Source organism: Balaenoptera borealis (assembly GCF_965194805.1).
Source record: "Balaenoptera borealis genome assembly, chromosome: 14".
Classification (NCBI taxonomy): Eukaryota; Metazoa; Chordata; class Mammalia; order Artiodactyla; family Balaenopteridae; genus Balaenoptera; species Balaenoptera borealis.
Window position 1 is genome coordinate 10512504 of NC_138875.1, and position 17850 is coordinate 10530353.

The window sequence follows — 17850 nt, forward strand, 5'->3', positions numbered from 1 at the left end:
CACTTGGAGCTGAACTCCTAAAAGACTACACCTTAGTAGTAGGGAGGGTCTGAAAGAAAACTGCTATTTCAGGAGCTGTTGTTTGCCTTTATGACATATCAGTGGACCAGACAACCTCTAATCTTGAAATACAACAAGAGTCAGATACTATCAGCATTCACAAGCATGTGGGAAAAATAAAACAAAGCATTATCTAGAGGAATAGAATGTTATTCTAGGGCTGATGCTATTCACATCTATTTTTCTTAAATACAGTGTCTGGTATATAATCAAAGATGATCAAGAACAGGTAGCCACATGACAAAATGAGCAAGAACCATCTCCCCCTGAAAAGAAACCACTAAAAACAAACTTGAAAAATTCAACAATTAACTAGAAATCCTAAAATTAATGTGGCAGATTTGGAGAAAACAATTAAAAATTAAAGAAGAGGAAAATACAATAACAAATTTAATAAATCAATGGATGAGTTTAGCAGATTAAAAATAGCTGAAGAGAGAGGTAATGCATTTGAAGACAGGTCAGAAGAAATTATGCAAAGTGACTGGGAGAGAGGGAAGAGATGGGGAGAAAAGAGATGATTTGGAATAACTACCATGTATTAAGTGGATTCCCAGGAAAAGGATAACAAAAATGAGGTGGAAACAACACACAAACCTTGAAATTTGTAGATTAGAAACACCAGTTTTCAAATGCAAGAATCCCAATACATTCAATGAAAGATACTATAAATAAATTCACAATTTATAGAATTTCAGAAAGTCAGATACAAAGAAAAAAATATTTTAAATGAACCCCTCAAAACCCAGATTATTTTTAGAGAATTGAGAGTATAAAATTCTCTCAAGGGCAATAATGAAAGTCAAAAGACAATTTAGCCTATGCTTGATGATAAATTCACCCAAATTCTTAGAGTAAACCTATACAATTTTATTTCTTGCCCACATCTCTATTCAGTTAGGACTGGATGAGTTTTCCCCATCCTGTATGCATGCCACCTGGGATGTGGAGCCAGAGAAGGGAGGGCAGGATTCTGAAAGGTGGTTTTAGGAACTGTGTCAGAAAGTGCCTTATTTCATCTCTGCTTGTTTCTCATGGGCCAGAACCCAGGTATTTGGTCCATACCTAATTCTCAGAAGGAGTCTGAGAATGTGGAAGAGACATTATTTCATGACCCGTAGCTCTGTCTCTAGATATAAGGTACTCTTTTGGTCATATCCCACAAAGAGAATACAGTTAACTTCTGGGAGAGAAACAATACAAAGTCACTTTCAGTCACTGAGTTCAGCTCAAAGTCCAGGATCTATAAATAATGTCCTGTCTTTAGAAAGTGAAAGAATTGAATAAGACAGCGTTATTTTTCCATAGCAATATTGTAATCCGGCAGATAATACATTGATGTTTTCGGGCTATGCGGGGTTGGGGGGACTGCTAATATTATTGTCCTACTCTTGCCTGTTTTTTTTTTTTATTTGTTTGTTTTTGTTTTGTATAGTTCTCATCTTTCATGATTTTATACCACATTTGAAGACATTTGGGGTTAGGCCCTCTTGAAGAAGCCAAACATCTTTCTTAGCCATTTCCTGTCAGTGGAAGGATGAGTCCACAAAAGTCATATAAAATTAAAATTTCAGGGGCTTTTTAGAAATCTAGGCTTGCTGTTTCTTGGGCAATTTAATTTTCTCAAAATATACATTGACTTTGATTTGTGTAAGATTATTTGGTTCCACGTGCTAGTAACAATATCCAAAGTGTTCTCAATCATATTTGGTGTATATGCTTCATTTCTTTTTCTTCATCTCTTTCTCTCTCTCCCATCTCCTCACCTGCTTCTGTCTCTTTCTCTCCTTTTAAGGCAGGCTACGCCAAACTTTTATTCTGATATTTTCCCTGAGTTATTTTATCCAACTGGGTAATTCTTTTGGTTACAACATTTTAATTATGTTCTACCATTTTCCCTGGGTCACTTTATTCAACTGAGTAGTTTTTCTCAGCCTTTGTCATCCAAGGATGTTTTCAATGTTATCTATTTTGGGGGGGATTTCTGTACTTTAAGGGTCTCGACTACCAGGGCTCCTTCTATTCCCATTCATTTTTTGCCTTGTAATCTGGTCAAAAATTTCCTAAACTCAAGTCTTTCTTTCAGTACTTTCATAAAGGTAGTCAAAGAGGCCAACACGCAGTGCTAATATTTAGTTTTATAGTATCTTTCCTTGGAATTTCAGTTAGTTGGCACCATCAATGTGACTACAAGAGGCAGTTTAATTGAACTTTTTGCTACAGCCTAACATGCATCTCCAGATAATCTACCAATGACTACCAGATTGTCTAATCTCCTGTCTGGACAGAGAACACACAGTGCATCTCCCTTAGCTGCCTTTAATTAGCGTCTCTTTTCTTCTTTATCCAAGATCACAGGGTAAACTTGAATCTCTAGCTTGGGCTTACTCTCCACAATTTAGTAACTTCATCTGGAGAGGAAACTGTATCCAAGTTTGGACTTCACATGGTTTTCCAGTGAAGTGCTCTGTATACATGCAATCTCAGTGTCAAAACACTCAAAATGAAGAGGCAAAAAGATATTAAGAATCATTCAAAATCCAGTGGCTAGATTACCAATTCCACAACCTCTTCATTTTCCAAGTTGGTTATATATTCTAATTCTTTATCAAGAAAAATGAAAGTTTTTTGAGTCATTTTACACTAGCCAAAGTTCATCTGATCACGAGGGAGGATTTGGTTACCGAATATAAGGGGAAACTAACCCTCTTCTTCCAAAAGCGGAAAAGTTATTTCCACAGTTCTCAGTGTAAAAATTGAGTCTCGCCCCTAGGCATGTAGTGAACAATCAATAAATTCTAGCTGTTTTATTTTTTTAAACAAAAGAAAGACACATTGCTTATTTAAAGCCCATGTATAAAACTAAGCCATCTGTACAATTTTATTGTTCCCTGCGGTGAGAGAACCATCAGGGACTGCTAAAGAGATAGTTGTTTAAATATAAACATTTAAGGCCACTGCATCTAAATATTTGAGTGTGTTTGCATGTAAACTGATTAATACATATTTAATTTATACTCCATAGTGAATTAAAACGACCATCAGGACACACTTCACTGAACTGAAAGTCAAGAGAAAAGCTGTAACATTCATTTCAGGGACCAACTTCTATTTCAAATGTGTTTAAATGTATAGTTATGCATTTAAAATGTGGACTCTTTTTACGCAAAAGAAACAAAATAAATTGCACTGAGACCCACTTAAACACTAATTTGGAAACTGGTTCAAGTTACTGATACCTTTTTTTTTAACACCCCTGATACATCAGCACCCAAAATAAGGTTATCAATAAATATTAATAAACATATCCTTTATCTCCAAAAGGTAGATGACTTTTTGTATTTAAAATGCTGCGTATTTATGTTTGAATCCTCCAAAGTGAGCAGTAAGGTAAAATATACCTTCAAAAAACATCTCTGAAAATGTTAAATTTTATATTTACATTCTTGATAGAACTGGTCATTTATCTGAGAAAAACAGTATTGTTTATCCAAAAAAACCCACCTTATTTCATTTATTAAAGAAGAATGAGTAAAGTCAACACAGTTTGGTAGCTGAACTTGAAGCAGGTGGTAACCCTTACACATACTGAGAAGAATGCGGAGGTTCTCCTTGGCTTTGTGTAATGAGAACAGTCTGGATGCTGAACTTGAATATATTATGGTACCACTATTTTGAGAGTTTTTCTCCTAACAACTTGAATACACAAAGTAATGCCAAAATTTATATGCCTGTGTTGATAGTCTACTATTGTATTTGCCTGTCACAAGGAAGCTTGCTTAGAGTCACCGTGCCTGAGGCTTTCCCTATACTGAGTGAGTAGACATTGAAACATCATAGATGAGTCAGAAAAGCAGAAACATATTAGAAACAACTGATCCCAAATCTTTGCTTTCCAAAGAGAAAAGTGGGACCCCATTAGATAAATTCCCATGACCTCATAATTTCATGGCAGAACTGAGACAGGTCTGATAACAGTACTGCAGCGTCTACACCGTTGGGGGCTTCCATATCAGATAACTACAGGGGACCTTCACTCGCGGATGTCCTGCCAAAACTGCCTGGTTGTGATACAGGAATAGATGTTATTGGAATATGTAATAATAATTCTGTGAAAATATAAGCTGACAGTTCTCACCATTAGTTGATCAATAAAGCCAAGAAGTATGAATATGAGGTATTGAATTCCTAAAAGCATGACTTAGTTGCCCATAATTTCTATTCAGAAAATCCCATGTTGATATTATTGACTTTTCAAGCATCAACAGAGATATTTAATAATTAAATAGAAAATTCACTATACAATTCAATAAATGAAACCTCTGTCAACTAAAGAGTTATCGTAGGAAGCACACCGTATCTCACCCACTGAGTTTGACCTCTTGTTTTGCTTGAGACTGAGTCCATTAAACTGAAAACCAAATGTGTAATTGGTCACATCTCTTAACATAAAATGTAAGAATGGGCATTTTATTAAGCACCAGCTCTACATGCACAGTTCTATGATTTGTTGTTTTAAAGCATGTTTCTTTGGCCAGTCATTTCAATGAAACTGGAAATGGAATAATACACATTTTTTACCAACTGCAAAAGAATACAGTTGACTCTTGAACAACATGAGTATGAATTGCACAGATCCACTTACCTGCAGATTTTTTCAATAAATACTTAATGACAGCACCACACAATCCCTGGTGGGTTGAATCCATGATGCGAAACCATGAATACCAAGGGCCAACTATAAACTTATACTTGAATTTTCACCCTGCAGAGGGTCAGCACCCCTAACTCCCACCTTGTTCTAGGGTCCACTGTACTTTATTTTAACAAAGAAACTGACTCCCAACAAAATCCAACGTATGACGATTTAGGACAAGGCATTACACATAAACGACCACTTTTTCTCTGCCAGAAGGGCCTTAACTACATAAAACTAAAAGAAAATGTACCTTAAACATGTAGGTGTGTAACAGATACAGAAAATAGGACAGTAAGACAAGACCTATATTTTCTGAGAATTCAGAGGCCAGTAGTCTTACCAGGGTGCAGAAGGAGGTAGGAATATAAATTGGAAAATTGAAGTTATTTACACCTTGACTGATATCCCTGAAATGCAAAGAAAACGTAAAACATTTCCTCTTGCCCAAGCTGCCACTGGATGTTGAGGAGAGGATTTGGCATATTGTTAAATAACTTCCTGCTTTAATTATCCAAAGAGTAACTTAATATCCCTGCAATGGCTAATCCAGCTGGCTAAATTCACTGGGACTAAAATTCATAGGTTTTAATGGTTCACCTCAACGAGAAATATCACAGCTCCATATTTTAATAAGGATAATCATTAACATTCATTGTAAATGATATCCTGACAATATAAACTTTAAAAAATTTAAATTCTTTGTAATGAGAACTTGGCTATTTTAAATCTGCTTCTCAGTAATTGAGGCTCCTGGCCTTGCAATTCAGTAGTGTCCAGGTAATACCACTAATGTATTTAAATGTATAAAAATGTATCTCATGCTTTCTACAAACCTTCTCATTTCATGAACGTAAACGGCCTCATTAGCCAAGATTGCCATGGGCATAAAGCATCAACCCGGTCTAAAAGTGCATCTTAAATGTTTTAATAATTCTTGTGCACCTTTTGAGAATTTTAATGTTTTCTTTTCAACTGTCGTCATTCATGAAATTAACCAAAGAAATGAAGAAAACCTTTCTACGGCATAGGAAGAACAAGGTAAAACTCAGAAATTCATGCCCGAGTGTAAACGTGGTTTCTCTGTCTCTTAACTAGGGATACTATTTTAAATTGTCTGAAAAAGATTTTAGAGGGAAACGGAGAGGCTGACTCTTTGAAGTAGCGTCTCTAAGGGGAACTCGTGAATAAAAAAGAAAACTCAAAAAAGCCTAAGGGAAATAGGAACATAGAAGTGACAGAATTTTACTACCCACTCCCCATCTGCCATAACTTTTGTCATAACTTGTAATAAATAATTGTTTCTAATTGAGATTCTGTTGAATGATAAGGGAGCCTGAGTGCGTGTGTCCTATTTAAAGGGAAAAAAAACATAAGATTAATCTTTTGAAAAATCCTCAAACTGTGTAATCAGTCAGTGTTTAATTTACAAATCAAATTATTCATCCCCCAATTATCATGAGTTTGCTTTTAAAATGCATAAAGTGGTGGCATTCAAATTTGGGATGAGATCACATGTTCTATTCAGTGTTACATATGCAGGTGTCTTAGCTTCTCTTTTTACCAACTACTCTGTTTTAATGATTGTGAGGGTCAGGTAACTCTCACTTTTACAAGGTAGGGTTACTGGCCTGCCATTTACCTCATAACTCAGCTCTGTCATCTTCTACTCATTGCCTGTGGCTACAATCCCATTACCAAATTAAAGGCTGTAAAGAAACTTCTCTTCTTTTAATAACGAACTGTATAATCTTCAGGCCAATTATATACTATATTAATAACAGGCTTCTCTCTAGGTCACAGGAAGTCATGACCTCCCTCAGGTCTAGGTCCTTGAAATAAATAGGAATTTTTGGTAATGTAGAGTCACCCTGAACAACCTAGCAAACTCTACTAAGAAGAAAATTCTTCACTTGTATCTTCTCTTCCGACACTCAGGATATTTAAGCCTGGTGCCTAATATTTACTGAATCCATGAGCCAGTCAGCGAATAAGGCCAGAAAAGTTAAGGTAGCTTTGCCTGACCCCAAAGCCCATACTTCTTCCCAGCAAACACGTGGCGGGGCCTCCGTCCTGAGTCCTGATTCATATGTCACGTGTTCAGCTGAGGGTTTGTTCATTTGTTCGTTTGACTCTTTCTTTCCCAAATTCTGAAAATACTTTGTTTTCTCTCTTCTGCCCTCTAAGTTGCTACACTGATTTTTTTCTTCATTCAGTGTTAATGATGCATGTAAGAGTTTTATTTTGTCAATGAAACAAATTCAAAATGAAACATTTATTTGTGAGGCTAGTAAATGTCGGATTTGTTAAAGTCACTTGTGAGCAGAAAAAAGATAAAAGCAAAATCACTGAGGGGAATAATGGGACACTTTCCCTAACATGGTTGCATGAGACAAGAGTAGGTTAATTGTTGGAAGGTAGTTTTGAGTCCTCTACCACTACTGATTTCTGACCCCCAAATTGATCCATCTCTAGAGTGCCTTCCATCGCATTTGCTTTGTTAAGGAATCCTTTCTTTGTTTTGGAAGCTGGGCCTTCCTGCAAGCATTGTGGTTTTGTAAAGAGTGATCAATTCCCTCTGCTCGGTCCACCTAACCAAGCAGGGGTGTTAAAGGGAGAGACTCTGAAGACAGGTCAGGTAGGGAGGAGAATCCACGTTCTAGCAATTACTAACAAGGGGAACTTGGGCCAGTTGATCAATCCCTGTAAGCTTCTGTGTCCTCATCTACTAAAGCAGATAAATAGAGAAACTATCTCATTTTGCTGCTTGTTATCGTATTACTAAATGTGATATACATACTGTGCAAAATGTTAATTTGAAAACATTGTGTAAGATTTTGCTCTCTAGTCTACTAGGTAATGAGATTAGAAAAGTGAAGTAGCTAGTGTGCCTTCCCCTGAAATGTTTGCTGCTTATTTGGAGAGTCATACAAGTCTGTTAGAGGTTACCACGTGGGAAGAGTTAAATGTTAAACAAAGGTTAGTTGAAGGATCTTTTGGAAGCTTATGGGCACACTGCCTGTCTTTATGCTTATTGTGTATTTTGGGGAGCAGTGGCAGAGATGAAGAAGAGGGAAAGAGAGGGGACGAGGAGAGCCTTCTGGAAGGATGTTTGAGAATACAATCTTTGTTTATGAAAGTGATTATTTCCAGCCATGGTTTGCACTTAGCACAGAAGTATCTGTTTTAAAATAGAACAGAATTTCCTAAAAGGGAAAATAAGCGTGAACATTTTATCAAGAAGTGACTTAAATAGGTGAAATGTAAGTAGAAAATTAAGTTTACATTATGGTACATTTCATATTTAGTTGAAAAGTGCCAAGTTATTTTCTTTACAGAAACAATTGTCATGAATGTAATGATGAGTTTTATTAAGATAGAACTCTAATGCTTATTTAAACCTTTGGGGACTACATTGTTTAAAGAATATAATATGTTTGAAGAGCTCTCTTCCTTCTTTACCGACTTAACTCTTACTTGCTCTTAGAACAAGTTCATGGATCACCTCTTTCGGAAAGACTCTCCTGAACTTCCTTACACCTCCACTCAATGGAGCCTGATTTATATGCTCACATATTATGACACTGCACTACCACTATTGGTTTGCTAATATTTCCTGCCAGACTTTACCCCATTGAAGTAATATAATCTATTCTTTTTTTTCTTTGCATTTCCATTTCCTAGTATAGTACTTGACTATAATAACTCTTAATAGAAGTTTGTTGTCTTAAATAGTGAAAGTGTTAAAATAATTAAGGTACATTTTAGTGAAATGCATGTCATAAAAGTCCTGGAGATTTGAATAATGCCTCTCCTCCCAAAGACGCCCATGTCATAATCTTCTGAACCTGTGAATACATTACATTATGTCGCAAAGGGACTTTGCAGATGTGAGGAAAAATACAAAGCATGAGATGGGGAGATTATTCTGGATTATCCTGATGAACCCCAGATGTGAGGAAGGGTTACTTAAACATGGAATAGGAGGTCAGAAGAGGAGAGTCAGAGGAAGCTGTAACTACAGAAGAATAATCAGAGATAGAATGTTCCTGGTTTTGAAGATGGAGGGAAGGGGCCATTAGAAACTGGAAAAGGCAAGGAAATGGATTCTCCCCTTGAGCCTTCAGAAAGATACTCAACCCTGCTGAAAACTTGATTTTACCCTAATGATGCCAGTGTCAGACTTCTAATCTGCAGAAATGTAAGACAATAAATTTGTGTTATTTGAAGCCAATAAACTGCAGATGATTTGTTAAGGCACCAGTAGGAAACTAATACATTTAGCCACTCTGTACCATACGCATGTTGATTTTTAACTAAACATAAGGTCTAATATTACCTTATAATCATCTATATCCACAAAAATGTCATACATTGTTATGAACTTTAATATAACTTTCAAACCTCTTTTCTGTAACTTTTTAAAATTAAATATATTACATTGGTCAAATAAAGGAATATTTTTTTAAAACTCAAATATTTTAAAAAAATTAACAGTAGTCAATAAGTAAAATTTTGACCTCTTTTTCTCAGAAAATGACACAAATACTAAAATACAAAGAGTAAATCCCATTGCTAACACAGTTATGATATAAGATGGCTTGAAATATGCCCATTGCTTGTGTATTTAAGTAGTATATGATTACTTATAATAACTCAGCTATTATAATTAAATGAGTCAGATGATGTCATGTTTATTTTAAAATCAAGATTCTTATTCTAATCAATTTTATAAAGTAATAATACTGATATTCTTCCATGATAAATAGTATAAAAAATGTAGCACATATATATGTGTTTATGTGTGTGCTCACATCTATATTCTCAATAATTGCTTATGGATTGAATTACTATTTCTTACGTACATACATGTCTATTTCCCATCTATAACATAGTTTCTATAAGTTATTTCACATCTAAATCATATTAGACACTGTAGAAATGCAACAGTATATAGTACTTGCCCTCAATCGCCATTTCATAACATACACAGATGTAATTGTACCAAAATAGATGTGAATTATATCTGAATACAAAATGAATAGTTGAGATTATTTTTATTTCCTGCAGTATCTATAAAAAAATCCTTGAATATACATGATACCTATATCAAATAAAAATATGCAGTTCAGAATATTTTCAATTAATAGCATTTTCCTCTAAAGATCATATTTGATGGATTCAAAGAAAATTCTATAGATATGAAATTCGCTCTAAATTATCAAGAAGTTTATATTTTTGTCTGAGTTTATATTTCGTCTGAATTTCACATTTAATTTTTTGCATATTTGTCTCGTTATCAGACCTCTTAGAGATAGTATGATTCCATAAGAAACCTGCTTTTCAATCCATTTGTCAGAATGCTGATTGGATTGATGTCTGCCTTCCTCTACACTCTAAGCCATGTGAGAGCTAGGATTGGACTTGTTCTGCTCAACATAATATACCTTCCTCCTCCCCCCACACCCCCTTCAGTAACTGTGACACAACTCTAACAGGAGCTAGATAAGAATTTTTTAAATACTTGAATAAACAAACAATACATTGTAAAGCAGGATATTGAGAGTTTAGTAATTTTGAGTAATGAGAAGCCATTCCATTAAACTACCCTGAAATTCTGATTATTTACTACATGCAATTCTCAGACCTTTATCAAAATAACATGTTTATCATCACTGCCTTCCTCAATATTTTTTTTCCTACTTCTTGGACACAGTTTTGGATGAAAATGTGATTATAGTCAGTTTAAAGATAAACTGAGGCAGAGTTGATAAATGACTCAGCCAAGGAAAACCCTAATGTCGCAACTAGGACTAGAATTCAGTTTTTCTAATTATAATAAAAATATATAGTTCTCTTTGAACTAGGTTTGTGTTTCTAAAACAGCCTGACTCAAATATTGACATGGGCATTGTCTTGGTTTTCTGGACTAGTACCAACTTTTAAAAAATTTCTCTTTGGGGACATAATCAAGATCCTGTCATCTTGAGATCTCAGAGCTGAAAGAACATATAAAAACTCAACAGTTGGTTAAGGTGACATATTCCCAGGACATTAAAACACTCATAACTCAGAAGACAAATTAAGAAGCAATACAAAAACGAATGTGTCAGTTCAAGGTAGAGAAACTAAAGAAATGTGATGAGTTCATCTAAATGATTCCAACATCATAAATTCAATATTTGTTCAAAAGAAAGTTAATGATGGAATATCAAAAGGAAGAAATTTCTACTAACGTAATATAAAAGTTAGACTTATGTTGGAATCTTAAGATTTGATATTTTAATAAAATCCAAAAAGAAGACATATATTAAGTTATGCGTACATAGCCCTGAAACTTTCTACTTAGTTCCTTTTTAATCAGCTTTATTAAGGTATAATTTACATAAAATTCACAAATTTTAAGTGCACAATTTGATTTAGATTAATATTTACAGTAGTGTAGTCCACACTACAATCAAGATTTCCATGGCCCAAAAAAGTTCGGTTGTGCCCCCTTTGCAGGCAATACCCTTCCTTGCCCAGGCCCCTGATAACTACAGCCAAATTGATTTCCCTATACTTTTGCCTTTTTTAGGGTTCTCTGTATGTGAAACTATATCGTCAGTAGACTGTTGTGTCTGGCTTCTCTCACTGAACTTAATGCTTTTGAGACGCATCTATGCCATTGCATGATCAGTGGTTGCTTTCTTTTCAGTTGGTTCTTATTTTCTGTGTTCTACCAACTTCCTTGTCATATTTTAAATAAATATTTTATACAAAAATGCTTTACAATAAATGGTATAATTAATTTAAAATCAGTTGCTTTGATTTTAGCTCCAAAAGAAAGGTTCCTGATTTTCTGCCCCTAGTCCCTTTCCCACCCATAGCTAGGACCATAGAACTTTTGCTTTCATAATCCAGTACTGTTATAGGACCTTAAAAGGAAAACCTTAATTCTTCCCTGTTCTTGACCAACAGCCTAAATCTATGTGCTCTCCTTGGCTGATCTTCTTTAAACACATTATGCTATTCACTTGTATACTGGAGATTGACAAAATTGTAGCCTCAAATCTGTTTTCCTGAGAGTCAGACCCTTATCTGTCTTCCTCTTGGTCATACCCACTAGAATGTCCCACAGACAAGTCTGTGAAGAACTGTAAAGTATCTAAAACTGTATCTGACTTGCAAGCTAACAAGTTAGCCTGTCACATTTTCATGGATCCTGGTAGGAGACATGAGACCCTGAGGTCAGAAACAAAGGACTTATTATTCATGGCAGAGCAGGGAGCAGGAACTTCAGGTTGTGTCAGTCCCCCCTCCCCCTCGAGCCCCATCAGGCAGGGGACTGACCCTGGTAGATGCTGTACATACAGTAGATTGTGTCACAGCTGAGACCCTGTGACCTTAGGAAACCCCATTTTTTTTTTTTTTACAAGGCCTGCAAGGAAACATGCCCAATCCTTGCCCAAATAGAATCAGTGACTTTATTATCCTAGACAGCAAACAAATCTGTCCTGTGCCCCAGAGGAAGACACTATATGTTTGGTGTGTATATATCTTTAAAAAGACAACTTAGAACAAGAGTTATTGCAGGAAGAGCAGAAACATGAGAGACTCACGGAGAATTATCTCTCAACAATGTCAAATCTCAAATTCCCAAATGTAACATCTTCCTTAATCTTTCAAAAATGATCCCCATTGACTTATCTCAATTAATACCATCCCCCAACCTAAAAATATGAGAATCTTACCAGACTTTATTTTTTCAAAACTCAAATACAGTTACGGTCTCATTCCTGGAAATTGAACTCTAAGTGTCTAAATATTTTTCAAAATTGTCCCCTCCTCAGCATGCTTTTTGTGTATCCTTGATTTGAGTCCTCATCATTGTGGTCCTTAACTGTTAGAGTCTGGATTGGTGGTTCTCAAAGTGTGCTCGAGACCAACAGCATCCAGCATCAACAGAAACTAGCAATGTGAACCCTGGGAGGGGAGCCCTCTCTAGACCTACAGCATCTCTAAGGGTGGAGCCAGTGCTCTGCTTTTGCAGGTCGTCTAGGTATCCTGAGGTATGTCCAAGTCCTAGAGCCACTCTATTGCAACATGTCTACCCTTACTTCCCTTAAATGAATTCTATCACCAGAGTGAGCCAACAAAAACACCAATCTGGCAATATCGTTTCCCTTTAAAACTTTTTAACATCTTTATAGCCAGAGGATAAAGCCCAAGACTCAGCTTAGATAAGCTCCTCTAGAAATCCCTTCTGGAAGCTTCAGTCTGAGGAAAACTCTCCTCCACACCCTCAGAGCACCTGGGCATATTTTCAATAAAACACTTAAAAGCAGTTAGAGCTTAGGCTCAAGTTAGACACCCCGGGATTGAATATTTGCTATGCCACATACTGTTTGTATATCTTTGAAGTGACATATTGTCCTCTTTAAACTACCTTCAGTCTCTGTAAAGTTGAGACAGTAATACCTGCCTCAGAGTGAATGTGTGTATTTAATTCAAATCCCTAAACACTTCATTCCACTTAATAAGCGCACATGTGGTTTTTCATTACTTGTGAGTTACTTCAGTAATTACTATTTATAATGATTTTTTGATTACTGTGACTGATCATTATTATGGCAATTATTCTGGCAACATTTAACATATTATGTTTCAAGTAGAGGCTTACCTGACTCTGCTCCTCCAAGTCTGAGCGATACCAGCAACCTTGACAAAACAGTGTTTTCAGTTAATGTTTGTGAACTAAATTCAGTAAATGTATCATCAACCAAACCACAAAATAAGCAAAATACCTATAAGATCTACATAAATAGAAGTTCATTCAGGGGAAGAGTAGTATATATATTTAAGTCACCGCAGGTAACAAAATTTCAACTTATATCGATTGAGCACTTTTTATGTGCTACCCAGGAGAATACAAAAATGGATAAAACATAACTCTTGTCCTCAAAAAGCTCAAGGCCTGTGGGGAGACACATCCCAGTAAATAGATAAATTACAGTGACGTATTGTGTAAGAGTAAAGTGCTGTTGAAATTACACAGAAAAGTTTGATAGGAGCACAGCCTGGGTGGGAAGGAATTGGGGAAATACTGTACCCAAACTTGTAAAATAAGGTACTGCATATTGAGGATATCAAAAATACAAACTGGCGGCAAAATGGACGATTTCGTCTCTTGAAATCCTCTTTTTTTTAACTGCCCAATAAGGTTGGTGATAACAGCTTCCTGCTGCTTGGAGAAGAAACAACTCACCCAGGAAATATTTCTCATTCAGTTGGGACTGAGGATCGATAAAATCTTGACAAATGCTGCATTGGGAGGTTTGCCAAGAGATATTTCTAACCGAACAGCACCTTCAGGAAGTAGGCCACGCGTACACGTCTACATCAGGGCCAGAGCACTCTCTGTCCTTCCAAAAGTAGAACTCATTAGCAGAGAGGGTGTCGTGCTTCCCAAAATGGACCTGTTTTAATGTTCTGCTAATCAGCTCAGATGTGACTGAGGCTATCACACATCAGGCATAAAAAATTATGACTAGAAACATTGCAAATTGAATTATCCACCAAAAAATGAATAAAACCAACCTCCCCAATGAGGCTTTTCAATTAGTCTTATAATTTCAAAAACCTATGAAAATAAAAGGTTGGATTTTTCTGGAAGCTTGAAAATTGACTTAATATCTGTTTACGTCACACACTCTGAAGACCTGAGAATTTCACCAAACGTTCTCCCTGAAAATTACGTGACAGTGTTATTGTAAACTGTGTTAAAACGGTGAAATGTCTGCGTAATGCCTGAGTTTTATAAACGTTCCTTTCTTAAAATCGCAGGCTGTTTTGCCTCGCGTTAATTTTCAATGTGGAATAGTCACCACTTACTGACTAGACTTTCAAACCAACTTATTTCATATAAAACAGTGATTTTCTAGAGTTAAGTAATTTTTTTTTAAAGCTACACATCCTTGGAGAAAATTTGATAGGGACAAACTCTGAAGTGCCCCTAACATACAGCAGTATCTGCCAACTTATGTCACTTTTCATAACCACAAATTTTCTTATAAAAACAAAATCTGGGGGGGCTTCCCTGGTGGCGCAGTGGTTGAGAATCTGCCTGCCAATGCAGGGAACACGGGTTCGAGCCCTGGTCTGGGAAGATCCCACATGCCGCGGAGCAACTGGGCCCGTGAGCCACAGTTACTGAGCCTGCGCGTCTGGAGCCTGTGCTCCGCAACAAGAGGGGCCGCGATAGTGAGAGGCCCGCGCATCGCGATGAAGAGTGGCCCCCGCTTGCCACAACTAGAGGAAGTCCTTGCACAGAAACGAAGACCCAACACAGCCAAAAATAAATTAATTAATTAATTAAAAAATAAATAAATTGTAGTAGTAGTGACCACATATTAAGCAACTACTGTGTGCTAGACGCTGATGTATGCTTTAAAAAAAAAAAAAAATCTGAATTGTGTTTACTAAGGGTTTACAGTACATACTGAAAATTTTTGGATGACCAACTACAGGTAGGTGTTCAGTTACGTGTCGAGTGAATGAAAGCTACCACCCACAAGTATCTCCTCATGTGGCTTAGGACACACGTCTGCTAAAACAGAGTTTTCAGGTTTCCTTCCATCCTCTTGCGTAACTAAGTATGTTCCTGCGTAACACTCCTGAACGCTTCTGGCCATATATTATCCTGCCGCCTCCGTCTGATGCTATGTTACTATGATAAATCATCACACTGCACCGCTGCCCTAATGAGCTGTTGCTTCAGCACACCACTGAAGCTGTCACGTGGGTGATGAATGAGAAAGGCATGCTGCCGACGTTTTCCGCAAAAGATGGTGCTGCCCTGGGAACAAAAGGTTTAGGAGAAGTTTCAACATAATTACCCGATAAAAGTCAACCTGCACACAGCATGCTAGGAAATGCATTCATGACTACGGTAAATCACTTGCCTTGAATGTGTGGTATTTCTGGTGCTATTGTCATAAGCCTCCTTCCCTGAGCTATAGATTGATGGAGTATAAACAAATTTTTTCGTGGAAACAAAAGCTTAAAGGGTGAAATTAAAATTTACCTAAAACTCAAATGTGTAATTTAACTCTGAGAATCTGATTATTTTCAACTTTAGGATAATTTGCCCAGGAAGTTGATTGGTGCTGAAAACGTTTTGTTTTATAAGAAAAAGAAATGATCCCTATTTGTAATAACCATGCAGGATTTTCCTAGGAAAATATCAATACCCTGGCTAAAATCAGGGGTTACATCAGCATTAACACTAAACCCTTACGATGTAATATTCAAATGTTAGAAGAGCTACCACCTTAATCATGACTGCTGGGAAAGTGTACCAAATAATTCATTTAATTAATTAATTTTTTTTCTGATTTATTAAGCCCACATGCTGTGAACCACTCTTTTTTTTCCCCGTTTTTAAAAAAATGTATTGAAATATAGTTGATTTACAATGTTGTGTTAATTTCTGCTATACAGTAAAATGATTCAGTTATACATATGTTTTTATATTCTTTTTCATTATGGTTTATTACAGGATATTGAATATTGTTCCCTGTGCTATATACACTAGGACCTTGCAGTTTATCCATTCTATATATAATAGTAATAGTTTGCATCTGCCAATCCCAAACTCCCTCCTGATCCTATTCATCTTGTCTAAGGAAAAAGAACTTAAGAATTTAGGTTTATTAAGGTTCTCAGAGAACTGAAAGATTGACTCTATACCTAGTTCTGTATCCACAGTCAAGGCTAGATAAATATTTGCTGATTTGAGATAAACTCCAAAATTATTTGTCCCTTTATAATCTGTGATCTAGTCCATGATGGGAAATGTCAAATAACCCAATCAACTGAATGAAAGGTGCAGACAGTATTCTAGAGGGAGAAAGAAAATTTTTTGTTCTCAGTTTTACGATGTTTTTATTCCAAATTAAGGCCTTGTAAAAGAAGTTAAGGGAAATACATTAGACCATACTGTAATCAGTTACTATTTTGCTTATCTTTCCAATAAAATTTAGTTGACATGAAATTTAATATTCATATTTGGTTCTCATTTTCTATGAAAAATCATCAAGGCTGGTTATAGAGGTATGTTTAAAGAGAATCATCAAAAGAACAGCTTTGAAACTTACATTTGCTGGAACTGTTAGAAAATGTAGACTAGTCTCAAAAGAAGCCACAAAACTTGTCTTTGGTTTTTGCTTTATTATTTTTCCTACCTCCTGGAATATTCTTAAATTAGTTTTTCTCTGGAAAGTTAACAATTTAAAACATCATAATCTTAATAGGGTTTTGGTAACCTCATAATCCTTTGTTTAAAATTCTTTACCTCTTCTGCTGAATAAAACTTACCATCCTGACATCCTGGAGGTACAGCTAAATTGCTGGCCACTTGTTGGAATAAACCTCTCTTGCAACCATCTTCTTTCTGGTTGAGGCCAACAAATGCTCAAAGTCAAATATTAACTCCTAGAGACTTGGGCTCTAGAGACATCTGGGGATGATTAGAAATAAAACACCCTGTGACATTATTCAATGCTGCCTTTCTGTTTGATTGTTCAATATTTTTTTTATCTGTAATAGACTTAGGAGGTCTAAAGAGCTGATTTATTTAAAAGCTGCTGGAGACAAAGCCAGTTGCTTACACTTTTTCTTGAGTCTGATCTTCATGTTTCAGATGTTTTGGTAAAAGTCCAAGAAATGTAGCCTTAGAGGCTAAAGTACAAAATATCTAGGAATTGAATTCAGTCCACTCTGACCTTTCATTCAGTACTTTGGAGGACTTCCTAAATATCAGGCACTGTGTGACAAAAAAAAAAATAACACAGTCCATGGGGCTGGTAAAAAGAACCACAGCAAACTGATACATTTTTCTTGTATTAAAAAACACCAAAAACTGGACTTGGTTTTTCAGAGTATCTCCTAGATTAAAAGAAAGATACTAAATAACATTTGAAGGGATTAGTTGATACCACAATTATTTGAGAAAAGCAGTATATCAAATAATGCACATGATAAACATTCTGATTGTAGAATAATGTACATTTTTTGTTTCATGCCATTTTTATAGACATGGGCAGCTCAGATTG